Source organism: Oratosquilla oratoria, chromosome 13 (assembly GCF_046742065.1).
Source record: "Oratosquilla oratoria isolate Oo_2021 chromosome 13, ASM4674206v1, whole genome shotgun sequence".
Classification (NCBI taxonomy): Eukaryota; Metazoa; Arthropoda; class Malacostraca; order Stomatopoda; family Squillidae; genus Oratosquilla; species Oratosquilla oratoria.
The window spans coordinates 69,396,405-69,415,000 of NC_134789.1; the positions used below are offsets into that span (position 1 = coordinate 69,396,405).

The 18,596-nt window shown below is 38.8% G+C and overlaps 1 protein-coding gene across 2 annotated transcripts in view; it reads right to left on the reverse strand.

The window, feature by feature from the left end:
• LOC143032486 (solute carrier family 23 member 2-like) overlaps positions 1–14,744 on the reverse strand; it is an 81,448-nt gene extending 66,704 nt beyond the window's left edge. The window contains exon 1 of one of the 2 annotated variants that reach the window (XM_076197353.1): positions 14,624–14,744. The gene's annotated coding sequence lies outside the window, so the exon portion shown is untranslated. The remainder of the gene's footprint in view (positions 1–14,623) is intronic. The other variant, XM_076197354.1, reaches the window with a different exon arrangement.
• Between the last annotated feature and the right edge of the window lie 3,852 nt (positions 14,745–18,596).

Consider the following 18,596-nt stretch of genomic DNA (forward strand, 5'->3'; position numbering starts at 1 on the left):
TAAGTCTATTCCATTCGTTGACCACCCTATTGGTAAACCAATTCTTGCCTATTTCCTTCTTAAATCTAAATTTGTCCAATTTCAATCCATTACTGCGAGTCCTGCCCTGTTGTCTTAATATGATGGCCTTGTTTGCATCACCCTTTTTAAAGCCTTTGATCCACTTGAACACCTCTATTAGATCACACCACACACTGCGTCTTTCCAGAGAGTGTAAGCTAAGGTGCCTCAGCCTCTATTCGTAAGGCAAATTTCTGAGCCCATGTATCGTTTTGGTCATTCTTCTCTGTACTGATTCTAGTGAATTGATGTCCATTCTATAGGACGGAGACCAAAACTGTACCGCATAGTCAAGGATGGGTCTAACTATCGTTAGATAGGGTTTGATAATTACCTCTGCACTTCTATTTGTTTCCGTCCTAGCAATGAAACCTAATGCTCTGTTAACTTTATTCCTGGCGCTAATACACAGTTTCCTGGTTTTAAGGTCCGGACTCACCAGAACTCCCAAGTCTCTCTCGCACTCAATTTTCTCTAAAAGCGTGTTATCTAAGCTGTATCTATTTTCAGGGTTGTGCAGCTCTACGTTTAACACCCTACACTTAGAGATATGGAAGTTCATTTGCCATTTCACCGACCATGCGAACAATTTGTTAAGATCATCCTGCAGAATCTCTACGTCGTCTCCTGACCTAACTAGGCGTCCTATTTTAGTGTCGTCCGCAAACTTACTAACATCACTATTAATCCCATCGTCTAAGTCGTTTATGTACATAATGAACAACAAGGGACCCAAAACCGAGCCCTGGGGGACCCCACAAGTAACATTGCCCCACCTGGATTTTACTCCATTTATGGTGACCCGCTGTTTTCTGTTACTGATCCAAGCTCTAATCCATTCTAACACTTTTCCACCTATGCCATGGGCTTTGATTTTATTTAGTAGTCTCTGGTGTGGCACCTTGTCGGACAAGGTGCCACACCAGAGTCAAGGTAAATAACATCGTAATTATCATTGTTATCTGACGCCTTATATACTTTAGTATAAAAGGATAAAAGATTAGTCACAAATGATTTACCCTTGGAGAAACCATGCTGTGTGTCACGAATTAAATTATGTCTCTCGATGTGTTCTCTGAGTCTATTTACTATTATTGATTCAAGCATTTTACCTATAACCGATGCCAAACTGATTGGCCTGTAGTTGCTTATAGACGATTTATCTCCCTTCTTAAAAACAGGAACGTTTGCCTGCCCCCAAGCAGTAGGCACAAAACCAGTGTCTACTGATTTATTAGATATTTCAGTTAACTGGTCGCAGATTTCAAATTTACACTCCTTAAGCACTCTCGGAAAAATTTCGTCTGGAATTTCGTAGCTTCAAGTCTTTCAATCTGCTTGACTACTTCTGCTTTAGTAATGCTGATATTAGATAGTCTACTTTCTTCATCCCCCACTGAAAATCGGATCGCAGTCAGGTACCTTTTCTAATCTCTCATTAGGAAACCCCGAGAGAAAATATTTGTTAAACTCCTCACTCATTTTTTCTTCCGATTCTATCATGACATTTTCATCGTTTTTAATTGGGCCTATTCTTTCTTTATTTTTGTTCTGTAGAGATGAAAGAAACCCTTTGGGTTGGATCTTGCTTGACTGGCAACCTTAATTTCATAGTTATGTTTCGCTGCACGTGTCTTCTTTTTAACCAGCTTGACATTTCGTTATATCTTGATCTAAGGTGTGTTCCCGTTTTTTATTTTTACGTAGAGTCCTCTTTTCATTCCGATCTCATGTTTCAATCTGTCCGTCATCCATTTGGGTGTATTACTATTCTTCCGTATTGACTTCAGGGGGATAAATGTATTTTGTGCATTAATAATTAAATCATTTAGATTGCTATACATTTCATCCAAATCGACCTGGCTGTTGACCTCCCGCCCCCAAGTGACATGACCCAAGGTATGAATATTACCCTCCGTGACCCAACCCCTGGTCATGTCCCGACCCCTGACCACGCCGATGATGTCCGAACCATCCATATCAAAGTTGGCTCTCCTGAAGTCTGGTACTTGGACGTTATTCGTACTTTTTCATTTTTCCCAAATAATATTAAATCTTATCTCTTGATGATCGCTAGAGCCTAGACTCCCATTTTACGCTACTCAATAGGTACTCATTATTAATAGTAAGTCCAGAGTATTTTCTCCCCTCGTAAGATCGGTAATCATTTGTTTAAGGAAAGTATCCTGCATCACATCCATTTTTTTTTTTTTCATTCCTGAACTCCTAATAAATTTTCCAGTCACTGTTTCTATAATTAAAATCTCCCATGATCACAACGTTTTTGTACTGGGACGCTCTGCAAATTTCATGAATCAGGGGATCAGTCTGCTCAATGCTCAGGTTAGGTCCATACAGGACGCTAACAACTTTCTTATTCTTGCCTAGAATCTCCACCCAAATAGATTCCGTACTGTCCTCTTCCTTCATCGAATTGTTGATAATACAGCTTATTGTATTTTTAACGAAAAATGCTACTCCTCCCCAACTCCTGCCAACTATGTCCTTGTAAAAAATATATATATATATATATATATATCCTTCTATTTCGATTTCCGGAAGGAAATGTTTATCAGCCATGTTGATCCAGGATTCAGTAATAGCTATAATATCAAAATTCTCTACGCACGCTTTAGCTCACAGCAAATAAATTTTGTTTATTACGCTTCTGTTATTTGTATAGTAAACTTTAAGTTTATCCTCTCTCCAACTGCTTTGGTGATTCTTTTCACAGTCCCTCACTGAGCTGTTTTTATTGCCTAAACTACATTCCGATACTTCCACACACACCCTACTCCCACGTAAACTACCCGAAAAAAACTGTAGGATGCCTACTTCTCGCTCAAGGGATTCAACAAGGAGCCGAAATCCTGAGGGCGACAAGTACACCCCATCCCTTGTATATAGATGATTCTTACCGTAAAAGCGATCCCAGTTGTCGACAAATGCTCATCCATTGGTCTTATAATGTTTTGCCAACCTGCAATTCATTGCAATAGCCCTGGAATGCCACATGCCTCCAACTCTACGCCTCGGAAGGATTCCACATACAACAGGAACACCTCCCTTATTCCTAATCTTGTCTAGCGCATCACGGAACCGCGCAAACAATACCTCACTCCCTATCTTATGTCATTGCCCCCCAGCACTCAACCAAACGACGGGATCCCTACCTTCCCCTACTAAACACTCTTCAATCCTATCTCTAAAATCACCTATCCCCCACCGGGGTAACACACCTGCGTTCTATGTTTTCTATCTTTATAACAGAAAGCCCTGTCTAAGTACCTCACTTGGTTATCTCCTACAACCAAAGTCTTACCTATGGGCAGGGATCCAGCGTCTGCCCTTCCCTTCTTCCCTTCAATTTCTTTTGTTTCTTTTTCCTGTAGACCAGCGAGAGCTTGAAACGAGTTCCTGCAATCGAGCGGGACTGGTGAGGACTTTTTCCCATCTTTCCGCGTCTTCTTTGTCACCGTTATCCATCCAGGCTCCAAACTTGGTTTGTCTTCCGTATTTTAAGCTTTCGAGCGGAGAACTCGATTCTCCTCTTTAAGCCACTTTACAGCATCCTCCAAGGCTTCAATTCTACTAAGTAGAGATTGTACCTCATCGGCGCTGAACACTCTAACACAACCACTCACCATATCACTATTTGAAGCATCTACCCAGTCAACCTGGCCTGAGTGACGACTACTGCTCAACTCATTGACTACTGCTCACTCCCTCCACCTCAGCCTTCCACAACTGTTTACCAATCTTTCATCACTCATTCTTGCCCTGTGTCCAAACCATCCCAGTAATTAATCTTTCATCAGCTCTGTCTGCCATCTACTTTTTCACTTCCGTTCTTCTTCTCACCTCCTCGTTTCTCCCTCTATCCAACCTAGTAGCCCCTACCATACTTGCCAGCCATTTCATCCCAAACACATTCAAACTTTTCCTCTCTGCCTCTCTTAAATTCCAAGTCTCTACCCCATACAATGCCGTCAACACAATTATCCCTTTCACACACCCTCCTCTTTGCATCCATTCTCAGTTGCACATTTCTCATAACACTTTTTCAATCCCCCAAAACAATTACTTGCTTCTCTCAGTCTACAGTTTACCTCCACTAAAACATATGAACCTGTTTTCCCTAAAAAAGCGTAGACTCAGAGGTGACTTGATACAGGTCTTTAAGATTCTAAAGGGAATTGACATCAAAAGTGACCACATTTTCACATTGAATGAGAATCAGACAAGAAACAATGGTCTCAAACTGTCCGGAAATAGATTCAATATGGAAGTAGGTAGAAACAACTTTGCCAACCGTGTAGTTAATGAATGGAATAAACTTCCTGCACAGGTAGTGCAATGTAGTTCAGTTCGAAGCTTTAAGAATCATTTAGATAAACACCTAAGCAAGATGCTGTAATGATTATAATTTATTTTGTATTATTTGTTTTTGTTTTGTTATCATTTGTTTGTCTGATTTTCATTTATCATTAGTTATATGTCAATTTATTATTATTTACTATTTACCTGTTTGTTTATTACTTAACTATACCTATGCATTTATTTATGTATTTTATTTGTTATTTACATTCTTATAGTTTTATTTATTATTCTATTATTATTATGACTTTTTTCGCATCCGACCTAGATATGGACCAAAAGGTCTCCTGTCGGCATGCTCCGCCTTTGTAAGAAGAATACCACCTGACCCCGACTTACCTAAGCGCCTTTTCAAGAATATTTTTAGGACAAAGTGTCACCGTAATACCACCTGTCCCCGACTTCCACAGAGTTTTTTTTAGAAGAATATTTTTATTTAGACCTAGATTCTGAATGCATAGCCCCTACGACATATGCATATCTAATCAAATATTCCTGAATAAAATGGAGAATACTTGTGACTAAATTACTATGTGCCTAATTAGTAGGTGACTAAATGGCCAGGGTGGCTATCTAGTGGGTGACTAAATGACCGGGATGGTAGAAATGGAAGGTTAAATGACCATATGACTAAATGAGATGCGATTTTCTGACCCCTGTAAGGAACATGGGACTGCATAGTGCAAGTCTTATGATCTCTTGTAGTCTCCTCTATTTCTATGTGTCTATTTCATATAACAATATTCACATAATGATAACGGTTGACTTTTAGAGGCCCAATTATTGAACTCATGCACAAAGTACTTACCTTTTGAAAGATAAACCAGTTGTCAGTTGTACTTATTCAAAACTCTTTCATATGTATGCCAATGTATAAATAACTGTATAAGGTGTAAAAGCATTAATCACCATTCCATAAGTTCTAAAAAACTATATGAATTAGGATTTCAGGCAGTGGGATTCTGAACGTACTACACCTTCTAGAGAGGTGAATCAATATTTACTCGTCGAATTATCTTGGCCTACTTTCACTAAGGCGTACCCGAAGAAAAACTTTCACTCGTCATTTTCTTTTTGGCACCTCACTTTCTCTTGCAGCTTCTTAACTTCAGTCTAATATGATTTGTATGAATATACTGAATAAGAATGATCATGTCAGAGTGGAATTTAAAGTTTGATTCCCCTGATGAAGATTGCAATATGACTGTACTAGGTTTAATTTGTCAGTGTCATATCTTAAAGATAATGGTGCACTAGACCGGTTTTCTTCATATGGACATTAATTTTACTTGAGTGAGTTTTCCTCTTGAAGAATCGACAATATATGCGATCGTATACACTAACAGAAGTGTATGCATCAAGTGGAATGTCTGGTCGGTGTTAATACAAGGTGTTGCCTTTCGCATGTCAACTTTTTATTTGCCTACAACCGTTAACGACACATCTCCTTGAGTACTTAAATAAAAATAGATATTGATATTAGGTTGGCTTAGTTGATCATACTTCATGGTGACATTAAAATATCGAAAGAAAAAATAGCCCTCCAGGGAAAGCCTCTTAGAATGTTCTGGCAAGTCGAGTTGCCAAACTTCTCTCGTTGCCGAATTAACAATAAAAATGATAGGGACAACCAGTGTCATATTTACTGTCATCAAAGACTTTATATTTGAAAAAAATTCCGAGCATACAAATCCACACAACCAAACACAAACGCGTGTTTGTTTTTATCCTTGGAGATATCTTTACACCGGCGATTTTATGCAACTGAGAAGTTTTACAAACAAAAATGTTGAAAACATATACCAGCATATTAATGTCTACATTCAAATTGTTTTTATTCTAAGTCGCCAGGTGACTTTATTCAATTGTGGAGAATTTGCCATGGGAAAGAGATCCCCGGGTATGTTTTATTCTGGTTAAAATATAAGGATTTTATTTAGCTGTAGAGGTCCTTGGTGATATATTCACATATTTCCTTTCGATTTTCTTTATAGATTTATATACAAATGTACACCCACTGGCCACATTGCATGATACAGTAAAATGTTTACTTACAAACAGAACCAACCTATACTCCCTTCCGTCCCCTCATGCATTATTTCCATGAGACCAAACCATCTCAATACTCTTTCATCAATCCCATCTCCGAACTCACCCTCGTCTCTCACTCTATCCAACCTAGTAACCCCTACTATAATTCTCAGATATTTAATCTCAAACACTTTTAAATTCCTCCCCTATTATGTTCCATGTTTCTGCCCCATAGAGTGCTGTCGGCACAATCACCCCTTCATGCAATCTTGAGCAGAAAAAGTGAAATCAGCACGAGTAGATAAAATTAGAAGAAAAAAAATTGAATGGTGATGATAACACGAGTAGGTCAAATGGAAAGTACCCGCTGATATCGAGGGTACCGTATACTGCAGAGGAATTCGCAATTTTTGGCTAAGAAGAAAAAGGAGACGGTGTTGAAGGTTTTTTTTTTAACTCCCAACTCTGACGTTTCTGTGGAGGCTGGCCAATTGTATCCTGTGCAATTAGTGGCCACCTCATTGTATTCCTTTTTTAGGGTATCAGATAGGGCTCATACAGAGGAGTGATTATTTCAAACTAGGTAGGAAAAAATGTACATTTTACACCTCGTGTGGTGGCTTCATGTCACTCAGATTTATCATCAGTTATAACCACACAATGCTGAGGGTGTTGAAATAAGCTAAGAAACTAATTTATTTTTGTTATAAAAATATATATCTTATATTTGTCAAATTCTAATAAAAACAAATAAAATAGAAGTGCAAAAATACAAAATTTTTCTGTATTTTATAAGAACAAACTAAATAGAAGTGCAAAAAATATAAATGGTAACTTTCATATTTGATTTATTGATTATTTGATGAAAAGGCGGCTTATACGACCACAAGAAAAAATGCTGGAACCTTGCCTTTCGTTCGGTTTTCACATTGTGGCATTTTGTTGCGAATTCGTTTTAATACCATATTAACCATACCAACACTGACTAGCTATGGATAACAAAGATAAAGAGTTCAAACTGTTGGCATGCAGTGTGAGAGTGAGATTAGTGAATATCATCTCTAGATGTATATAGGGCACCGGTACCAAGTCAGCGAAAAGGGCAAGGATGTGCCTCAACAGGGACTGTCCACGTTCACAGCATGGAATTATAAGTGATAAATTTGATGTAATATTTTCCCTGGTCATCTTTCAGTACTGTATTGTGTTATTTTCTTGTATTCAAAATTGACAGAAGAGAATGAGGTTGTTTGATATTCACTTCATGATTCATTTACTGCCCCTTGGAACAGAGGAAATTAAAATGTCGGCACATTGTCTGACACGAATTCATTGTACATCTAGACCATACCGTACAGACTATCTGTCAGCTGCGCCCCTCCCACGGGCGGTGTACACGATATGTCGTGTATAACCGCGCTTATCAATAATTTATCCATTCACCAGCTTTGACTGGTGATAACAACAATAATAACGATAATTATGATGATGATCTAATAATAATAATAATAATAATAATTGTGATAATAGTAATAATAATAATAATAATAATAATAATAATAATAATAATAATGATAATAATGATGATAATAATAATTGTGATAATAGCAATAATAATAATTGTGATAATAGTAATAATGATAATAGTAATGTATATAGCCCATTAATTGCCAGGCTATAAGAATACACGTTGGAGGCATCAACCTTTTATGTGTAGAATACACACAACCATATCAAACAAAAACTAACACAACTACATAAACTTTTTCTTCTACTAAAATAATTTTCATTTCTAACTTTCTCTCCTACTACATCTTCTCATTTCAGTTTACCTACCACTAAAATAATTTCCATTTTTTCTATCTTTCCCTAAGACTAAGACAGTCTCCTACTCGTTTTCTAACCTTGTTGAATGAGGATAAGAAGAATAGATATCCATACGTAATCTGACGGTTACATTAATCCCAAGTCTCCTGCCCATTTCTCCCGAGCCACGACCCCTAAACGCTCACGGAAAGCGTGCTGGCACAAGCCCTCTTTTATATACGACTATCCTTTCATTTTCTTACAGACATTCTTCCCCCTCCACAAAAAACCGATTCCGCGCGAGCGAATTGTCTTACCTAACTAATCCATAATCCATTGTACATCAAACGACCAGGCAAATCGTGTTGTTGCATACACTGCAGGGATTATATTATCGACTGGCTGTTATCAGAGGATACAACGTGTTGATTTCTTCCAATTATTTTATCACCTTTCCATAATGATCTTTTCATGCATTTCAATCTGGCTGATGAATAAAGAAATTTCTTGATTTATTTACCAATTGAATAAATCGTCCTTATCTAGAACATGTACAAAGTACATAGTCCTACTCTAGTTTTACACCTTGGCTAAACTCCAAATCCCGAAACCTCCGCACTGATTAATTATCGGGCGAGATGACGTCACACACCCCACGTACAAGGCGTCAATTTGTTTCAAGTTACATGATCATTAAAAGGGTGTACTTTGTCGAGGAGCCCTACTTTGGTAAATCTACCTGTCGGTTCTTATCCATTTATACGCATTACCTAGAGCAAGGGATGATTAAAATAAACACAATACTAGTACATCTTTTTTTTTCCTGCAGAATGCAATATAGTTTCATGTAATATTGCATACAGAGAGTACTGTTTTTTCTCATGCTGTAGTTTCTGTTTCTGATCTCGAGATTCAAAGTGACTAAAGACGCTATCTGCACTGCATTGAAATCGCTGGAAGATTCTGGCAGCGGCACCCACCTCTCACGCCTTCCCTTCCTCCCTTCACCCCCACCCCCCGTGGTTTACAATTTGATCAGACTCGGGTTCAGCTTCTCGACAAATTCATCCAGGCAAATTTATGTTAGGTTACGTCACCTTAATTTGGGTTAGAATCTTTGAGGAAATAGAACCATGGTAAAACAACGTTTAACAAGTAGGAATGATTCCCTTCCTCCTGATAGTCAATGTTTCAAACTGTCATCGGCGTCAACAGCCTTGACTCAGCGTTTATTCAACAGGTCACCTTGACTGGCGTTCAGTTGCGTCCAACGACAAAAATATGCTTTTTATACACATTAAATGCTAAATTATAAACAACAATCTGTTTTGTTTTTTTGTTAATTTTCATCTGTATCTGTCTTATAGATTGGCCATGTTTACTTGATGTCATCACTTCTCATCCACAACGTTGTGCTTGTCGTGTTGGATTCTCCGTCGAAGATGTTGAAATAGAGACAACTATTATTTCAAGTATTCGATCTTATATTTTACGTCAATGTAGGAGAGAGGCCAAACGCAGAGTATGGGATCCAGTATATTTTACGTTTCGCCCAGCGAAACGTCAAATAATTTGGATCCCATACTCTGCGTTTGGCCTCTCGACTACAGTGCTGTGGCAGTCGTTGCTACTTTTACTCATTTCACGCCAATACTGATTTTGTACATTTACAGGAAAACATGAACAGTAGCCTCATACAATACATCGAAAATATGTATTGGTAAAAACATTCAAGTTGGTTAACATTACAAATGTGCACGAAGCAAACATGTCTTCCCAGCATATTGCATAATGAGATATTTCTTTATTGACTTACATCACCAGAACTAAAACAATGATTATTAATAAACCACCAATTTAAGATAGCACTAGTCGTTAGGACAATGAAATTAATTAATTTTAAGTACAATTGTTTAAATAAGATATTCTATATATTTCATATATATATTTTTGTAAAACGTATGTTTCCTTGTGTATATTTCTGATATAAATGTATATTCTACAATGTAATTTTGTAATTGACTTGCATAAAAGATGATCGTGTGAAAATATTTCCTATGCATTCTGTGCGTTTGTATTGTAATTTTGTATCTGACGGGCTTATCATATGATGGTGTGGAATTAATATTTCCTATGCATTGTGCTATTGTTTTAATTTTTAATGCTGTTGTAAATTATGGAGTTTTACTTGTTTTATTTCTGTTTTGTAAAGTGTATTGTGACTCACATCTCCCGTATCTTACATATTTCGTGCTTATTGGTGATTATATGTATATTTAGTATTTTTATTGTGCTAAATATCAGTGCTACTTCATATCGTACTTGGTGTTTTATTCTTGTCTTGTAGAATTTATTAGGAGGCCAAAATCAACATAGCCTTATGTAACTGATGTATATCGGTGATTATGTAATCAATTAACGTCATTGTGCTATCTTAAATTGGTGGTGTATTGATAATCATTGTTTTATTTCTGGTGATGTAAGTCGAAAAAGAAATATCTCATTATACAATATACTAATAATCCGTGCTATTTTCATTATAGTGCTTTATACATATACTAAAGGCTTTTTCCCCCTTACAAGGGAGCTAGTCAAAAAACAAAGGCATACAAATCACTCCCACCCATTCCATCCCTACCACACTCCACTCCCCTCCCCTCCAATCTTGGCACCTCCTGGATGACGGGTCATCCCTGCATCTTGCCCACTGCTTTGGGTTAGAAGCAGTGTCGCAAGACACAGCACATCCACAGCAAGGCCGCTTCATTTAATCCATAATGCTTCACTGAGTCAAAACTCCTGCCCCAGTGACTGGAAAATTTCATATATCACTCCCATCCCCAAATGTCCGAACCCACAGTCACTAAGCGACCTTAGACCTATTGCCATCACCCCAATCCCAAGCCTTATCTGTGAGGGTTTTGTTTTTGACTCAGTATACAACAAAATTAAAGATCAAATCGATATCCAACAGTATGGCAACATGAAATCCTCCTCCACAACTCACTATCTTGTTAATCTTCTGGACTTCTTGCACAGCCACTTAGACAAGCGCAATACTTCTCTAGCCTTGACCTTTATTGACTTCAAGAAAGCGTTTGACCTTGTTGACCATAACATTATCATCTCCAAAGCCATACAACTGGGGATCCAACCACACTTGGTAGCATGGCTAGCCGACTTCCTGACCGGACGTCAACAGGCAGTGAGGTACCAGGGAACGACATCCTCCCTCCTCCCCTTGACCTGTGGGGTCCCTCAAGGGACCAAGATGGGACCGCTGTGCTTCCTCATCCTCATAAATGACGCATTAATGGACACCCAACATAGATGGAAATACGTCGATGACTGCACAGTTGGCATTCCCATCAACACCAGGCAGCCTGACTTTTCTTCACTACAAAACATCCTAGACAACCTCAAAACGTGGACTGAGAGCAGCAATGTGACAGTTAACCACAGCAAGACCGTGGTCATGCATGTTTGTACATCCAAACAGGCGGTGGCACCACCTCAACTGTCATTAGGAACCCATTCCCTTCAGGTGGTTCAGTCCGCCAAGCTACTAGGCATCACAATAGACGACCACCTTAACTGGAACCAGCACATCAACAACATCATCAGGACGGCCTCTTACAAACTCTTCATGCTGCGCAGATTGAAGTCCCTTGGTACCCCATCACCAGATCTAAAGGGAGTCTACACCACCTTCGTACTCCCCACCCTCATGTACGCCTCCCCAGCCTGGTCATCATCACTCAACATCACACAGAGGAGCAAATTAGAGAAAGTACAAAAAAGAGCGTGCAGAATTATCTTGGGTAGTCAGTATGAGGGATACGAGCACGCCCTCACCACCCTCAGCTTGCCAAGATTGTCCGACAAACACAGTGAGGCAATGAATAAGTTTGGACAGGACCTAATGCTACACCCACGTCACCGTCACTTCCTCCCACCTAACACCACAACCACCCACCATGCAACTCGGCATTCTAACAAAATCAAGCCCATCAGAGCGCCGAGGACTGACCGATACAAGAACAGTGCCATTCCATCCATTGTCCGCACAATAAACTCATTATAAATTTTAGACTAAGCATATCACTCTTATAATTACTATATTACTCATAAAAGTACTCAATTGTATTATTGTCAGTGTATCACTGCTATCTCAATAAACCTATTATTATTATTATTATATATCCGTAATACCTCCCATAGTGCCTTCCTGTCTACCGTCATAAGCCTTTTCCAGATCCATAAGTCCCCAAAAATATCCTTACCTTTTCCTATAGCTGTCTTATCAAAAAAATCTGATCGACGTAACCACTACCTGTCCTAAACCCACACTGTTCCTCGCCAATTATTCCCTCTGTTCCTCCCCTAGTCCTCTTAAATCAAGAAACTCTCTTTCCGCGATTGTAAATATTTATTGCTTTTGAAAAGAACAAAAAGAAAAGCAATAAATATTTACAATCGCGGAAAGAGAGAAATGATAAAAATAAAAATAATACAAATTTTATATCAGTACCTGGCTCAGAAATGTCACCAATAATAGACAAATATTTAACAAAATCAGGTATAAACATAGCTAAAATAACTAACAAGAGGATAGGTGATTTAATAAAGACTTCTGAAAAGAGAACCAATTCCGAAAACAGCGTCGTATACAAAATCCCGTGCAATAGTTGCTCAATGGCTTATTTTGGCGAATCGTCAAGAGGATTAGAAAAAAGAATTTATGAACATAAAAATGACATAAAAGCACATAGGACATCTAATTCTTTAGTAGTTCATGCGGAAAAATTCGATCATTTACCAAACTGGAGAGAAGCTGAAGTGCTACATAAAGGTTTTGATAAATTCACTAGAAGAATTGTTGAATCAGCATATATTTCAACTAATAATTCATCGAATCATCGAGGAGGGTTTATCAATTTAGCTAAAGAAACTAGTATTTTAATTCTAAAACACGCCAGAAAAACGACCTTTCCCAAGTGTCCGAAAAGATAATTAGATTTAGTACATAAACTTCAACTGCAGTTCTACATACACTCTCTGAAGAAGTTCTACACGAACGAAACGTTAGAGTGTTTAGGGTTCCGAGCCTTCCCCTGTGTTTATGTTCTCCATCATCCAAATATATATATACATACATATATTATATATATATATATATATATATATATATATATATATATATACACACACACACACACACACACAAAAGGATTCTCGCCCTATAAATGAGATAGCCAGCCGAAGCAAGCACCCAACCCCACTCCTCCGATTCCATTTCATCGTAATTGCTAGTATACGCAGTTATCCTCCCTCCCGGCAATTGCCTGGATCAAGGCCAAGGCAAACAGAGCATGAGTACGGGACGGTACGACTCAATCATCCTAATTCGTACCGAAGAAAATTTACGTTATCTTACTTTCGTAAGGAAGCGGTACGGTAGAAATATCGTACTGTAATTTAGCACCCTTTTCATACTAAGCTTTTGACTTTGAATCAAACGACTATTATGTTGAAGCAATAACGACCTCCACTGTTATATTCATTTTGTACAGGAAACACACACACACACGAGAACCTGTTTTGGTGCGTACTTTTCGTTCCACAGGTCGCACCGACGACAGCACAAATTTTCGCGCACCTTGACAATTTTGAAACTTTACCAATTTCTGCCATTTAAGTTGCAGAATGTTGGCTTACAATGGTCATGTTTCACTAGGATACATGCATTCTTATTTCCTATTTTCTTTGTGTTAGTACTCGTTTGCATTTCGCCAAAGTTTTCAGCCTATCACCGGAAATTATTTCTTGCTCTATTGAATTGGACACGCCTTCGGCTGAAAATTACGGATATGGTTTCATGAGCGACGTGTTCCAGAAATATGGCATTAAGTTGAATTTAGGTCATCACACGAATATTTCTTTATCACATTTATTTCAAATTGTGTCAGTTGGCATTGGATGTCCGAATTAATATTTATTTCTCGGTTTTATCTTTGATTTCTATTTCACGATCTTGAGTTCTCTTTCTCTTTTTTAAACGATGAAGCTTGCAAGGCTTTGAAAGAATAACCAAAATCTCAAGAGTTAGAACAGTTACTGTTGAAGAGGTCCTTTTATTAATCGAATTAATTGTAATATCGCATGGAACTGTAAATTTGGGTGTGCAAATAAGAAGCAGAAAAATAACATGGGCCACAATTCTAATGGGAGGGTGGAAAATGAACACTAAGATTGAAAATCGACGAAGAGAAATTGTAAACACATCACTGAGACACCGAAACCAATACAATACATTAGATAAAACATATTTTCCAAAAATTATTCTTACTTTAACTGAACGTTGGTATATGCACTTCGAATCTTGTTTCCATTTTGTGAAATTAATTTTAATTCCCACACACTAACGGTACAACTGAACCAGCCGTGGTCTTCCTTCGCTCACGTCTGGTAGTAAACTGACTGGCTGGACAACGACAAGGCTGCTGCTGTCGAGACCTCGGCCGGGGCATATGGAAAATACAGACGCGCTACCTCTCAATGTTGGCTTTATCACCCATATACTTACCATTGATTGTATTTTTAAATGGTCAGTATTCAATGACGATAAAAGACATTATTGAGTTTATACTCGATGATTAGCAATAATTAAAATAATGCATAATACATGAGCTTATGGTACTTGTTGACTATGAAAGTGAGCAAATGAAACATTTCGTTAACTTGTATGAAATGAAGTCTTCTCTAATATATATACACATTATTGCAGCTCACGAGGAATACAATTGCAGCATCTACACCAGTATTTCTGAACCTTGTCCAATGTACGTACATCTTTTAAAACCCAGTCACTCCTCAAATACCCTGGTATGCTGCACTGACGCTACGCAATCTCGATATAAGTGTTAAATATTACGGTTGATTTCCAGTGTTACACTACCTACATGTATACTATACGAAGACATCTAGGTGCATAAGTCACAGAACTCAGTACCAAAGTATGCATCCTCGTGCACCCAGTTATGATCCACTGATCTACACACACACACACACACACACACACACACACACACACACACACACACACACACACACACATATATATATATATATATATATATATATATATATATATATATATAGAGAGAGAGAGAGAGAGAGAGAGAGAAATGAGAATACAGAAAAGGAAGATTGATGTACAATAAAACGGACTTTGAAATGAAGAAATTCTTTCAAAATACAAAATGGGAGGACTTTTTCAAATAAGAGACACAGGTGGAAGGGAAATGGATGATTTTAATGAAATTTTATAATGAAGGAATGAATGAATACGTACTAAGACAGAAACAGGAAAAGGTGGACATTAAGTGCTGGTTCAACAAAAGATGCAGTGAGGCGAAAGAAAGAAGAGATAGAAATTGGAAAAGATGGAAAAAGAAAAAAAAAATGGAAAGGGGCAAATATATATCAACCACAGAAATAAATATGTAAAACTGCGCAGAGAGAGAGAGAGAGAGAGAGAGAGAGAGAGAGAGAGAGAGAGAGAGAGAGAGAGAGAGAAGAGAAAACTACGAAAAAGACATCATAGAAAAATGTAAAGATCAACCTAATCTAGTTTATAGATATGTGAATGGTAAACTCAAAAATATACAGGAAATTGTAAAACTATGCCTCAGAAATATAGAATATATAGAAAATTTAGACATGGCTGAAGTCATGAACAACCACTTCAAGTTTGGTTTTCACTAGAGAAAAAGTGCAGCATTGGGACGAAGGGATTGAGTTACGATCACCCCCAGGAGGGAAATAACAATAACACAAAAATAGATAATGGATCAACTAACGAACATTTATTTCAGGAAATCACACGGCCCAAACGGAATTGCAAATTGGATACTAAAAGAACGTAAAGAATAATTAATGGACAAAATATATAACATAATAAGTTGCTCACTCAGAAAATGAAAAATACCAGAGGACTGGAAACATGCCAATATTGTACCAATATATAAAGAAGAAAACAAAGAAGAACCAACAAATTACAGACCGGTCTCACTTACAAGCACTGTAGTCAAAATATTAAAAAAAAAGATAAATAAATAAAGAATAGATGGATAAAACACCTGAAAGAAAACAATATAATAAACCTATGACAGTTTGAGATGTGTGGAGTGTATTTAGGAATGAAATGGGTGGGAGTGTTTTTATGCCTTTCCCTTTTTGGCTACCTCCCTTGGAAGGGGGAAAAAGCCTTGGTATATGTATGTATGTATGTATGACAGTTTGGATTCAGACAGGGAAGATCATGTGCTACAAAATTAATCTGTTTCTACTCAAGACTAATAAATGGATGGGCTGATTGTGCTTTCCTAGACTTACAAAAAGCCTTCAACAAAATACCACTAAAATGAAAACATAGGAGGAATACAAGGTAAATTACTAAACTGGATGGGAAATTTCTTGCATGGAAGAAAAATGAGAGTTGCTCAGATAAACGCGTTCAACTTTGGAGGAGGTGAATACTGGAGTTCCACAAGGATCTGTATTGGCTCCAATAATGTTCGCTAAGTGAATGACATGGATGAAGATGTGGATTGTTACATGAGCTTCTTTGCAGATGATACTAAATTACTGATGAAAGTGAATACTGAAACGGATTGTAAATCACTACAGAGGGACCTAAATAAGATTTGGAAATAGCATCATACTGGATAACGCCGTCGTGTTGATCGAGCCATTGGGAGATAAGTGGGAACACAACCTCGGGGATTGCTTCAAGAACATAGTCTGCCTTCGTTTGGGACGCGCTGATATTCCGCAGGCGGAACTGGATCTCTCCCCGGCGAAACCAGGAGGGAGCGTCGACCGTGGAAAAGGGTGGCAGCTTCAGGGAGACGGCGTTGACGGTGTTGGTAGCGGGCAGCGTGGCGTCGGGGGTGGCAGCGGTAGATGGGTCCATTGTCGCTCCGAATGGTCACCAGTGTAGCGATGCTACTGTGAGAAGAGAAAGAGGTTTTGGTGAGTTCGTCTCCTTTATTGTAAGGTAAGGCTGTACTGATTTTACATGCAGCAGGAGCCGATATATATACCACCTTTAAGCGAACCTTTAAGCTGAACATTTTGAAAACATCCAGATTGTTCAGGATGAAGAATGGAGAGAAGCAAGAAAAACCCGTGCCCTCCTTCCGAATCCCCCCTAACAATAAGCTATGAGTATTGTCCAAGAATATTCCAAGCGAGAATTGGATGCCTGAGCCATATCCGATACGACCGGCCACTACTGACTCTGAATGTAATAAAACCGCAATTGACCTCCTACTATTTCGAAGAAATTATAGAAGATCCAGCGAGCTATTGTCTCCCAGCCTTGGCTAAGCACAACAGTAAGCACCAGATGTCAATCTTGTGACAAAAGTAGTTTTCAGGGGTGTAGGATTTAGTCAATATTTGCCTTAGAAAATCTTATCCTTGGGGAAAAAAATCCTGTCCAGTGCTCCGCCCGTGTGCACATGCACAGTACGAGGAGTATGTCGTGTCTTAACGTCATTGCACCCATACTAGCACCAATTTTCTACATCCTGACATACTGCTGAGGCAACATGGCTTATTCTGGACCGGCCACCCTCACCGATATTGATGCCGACCTCGCTCTCAGTGACGACGAGGACATCACTGAGCAACATTGGCCTTCATTGCCAATGCACGAGCAACATGTTGGTACCACACCATGGCAGCCACTGCTCCCTGCTACCCAGCCCACCACCGCCACCACCACTGCCACCGCAGCCCCCATCGATCGCAGCCGCCTCCACCGCCACCCAACGATCTGCGGGCCAGACTACGAACACGAGTGAATCCTATTCTCCAGCTTTTAAATAATTCAGGCACGACGAGATCTCCCAACCCACGGCTTCCGATAATTCCCTCTCTCACCTTCACCCTCACCCTCTCCCCCATAGTTCACCTTCCTTAGTACCTCCCCTGCCTTCGCCCCCAGAACTGCTTATGTTAAACTCATCATCCGTGAGAACTCGACCGTGGATGCGAAACTTCGCTGGCTTACTGAAATTACCAAGTCATTCAGGCTCGATCCGGAGTTAGTTGATGTGGAAATATCTCCTGTCACCTCTTGGTATGTGTACATTTCACGTAGACGTACCGAGGTTATTGAGAGTGTCACGAAAAGTAATTGTTTATCCTTGAAGCGCGATGTTCAGGATTCGACCGATAGACTACGTAAATTCCCCACGTACTTCGTCACCCGCTACCCTGTCGGCATTGACCCGTCCCAAGCAAAAAAATCT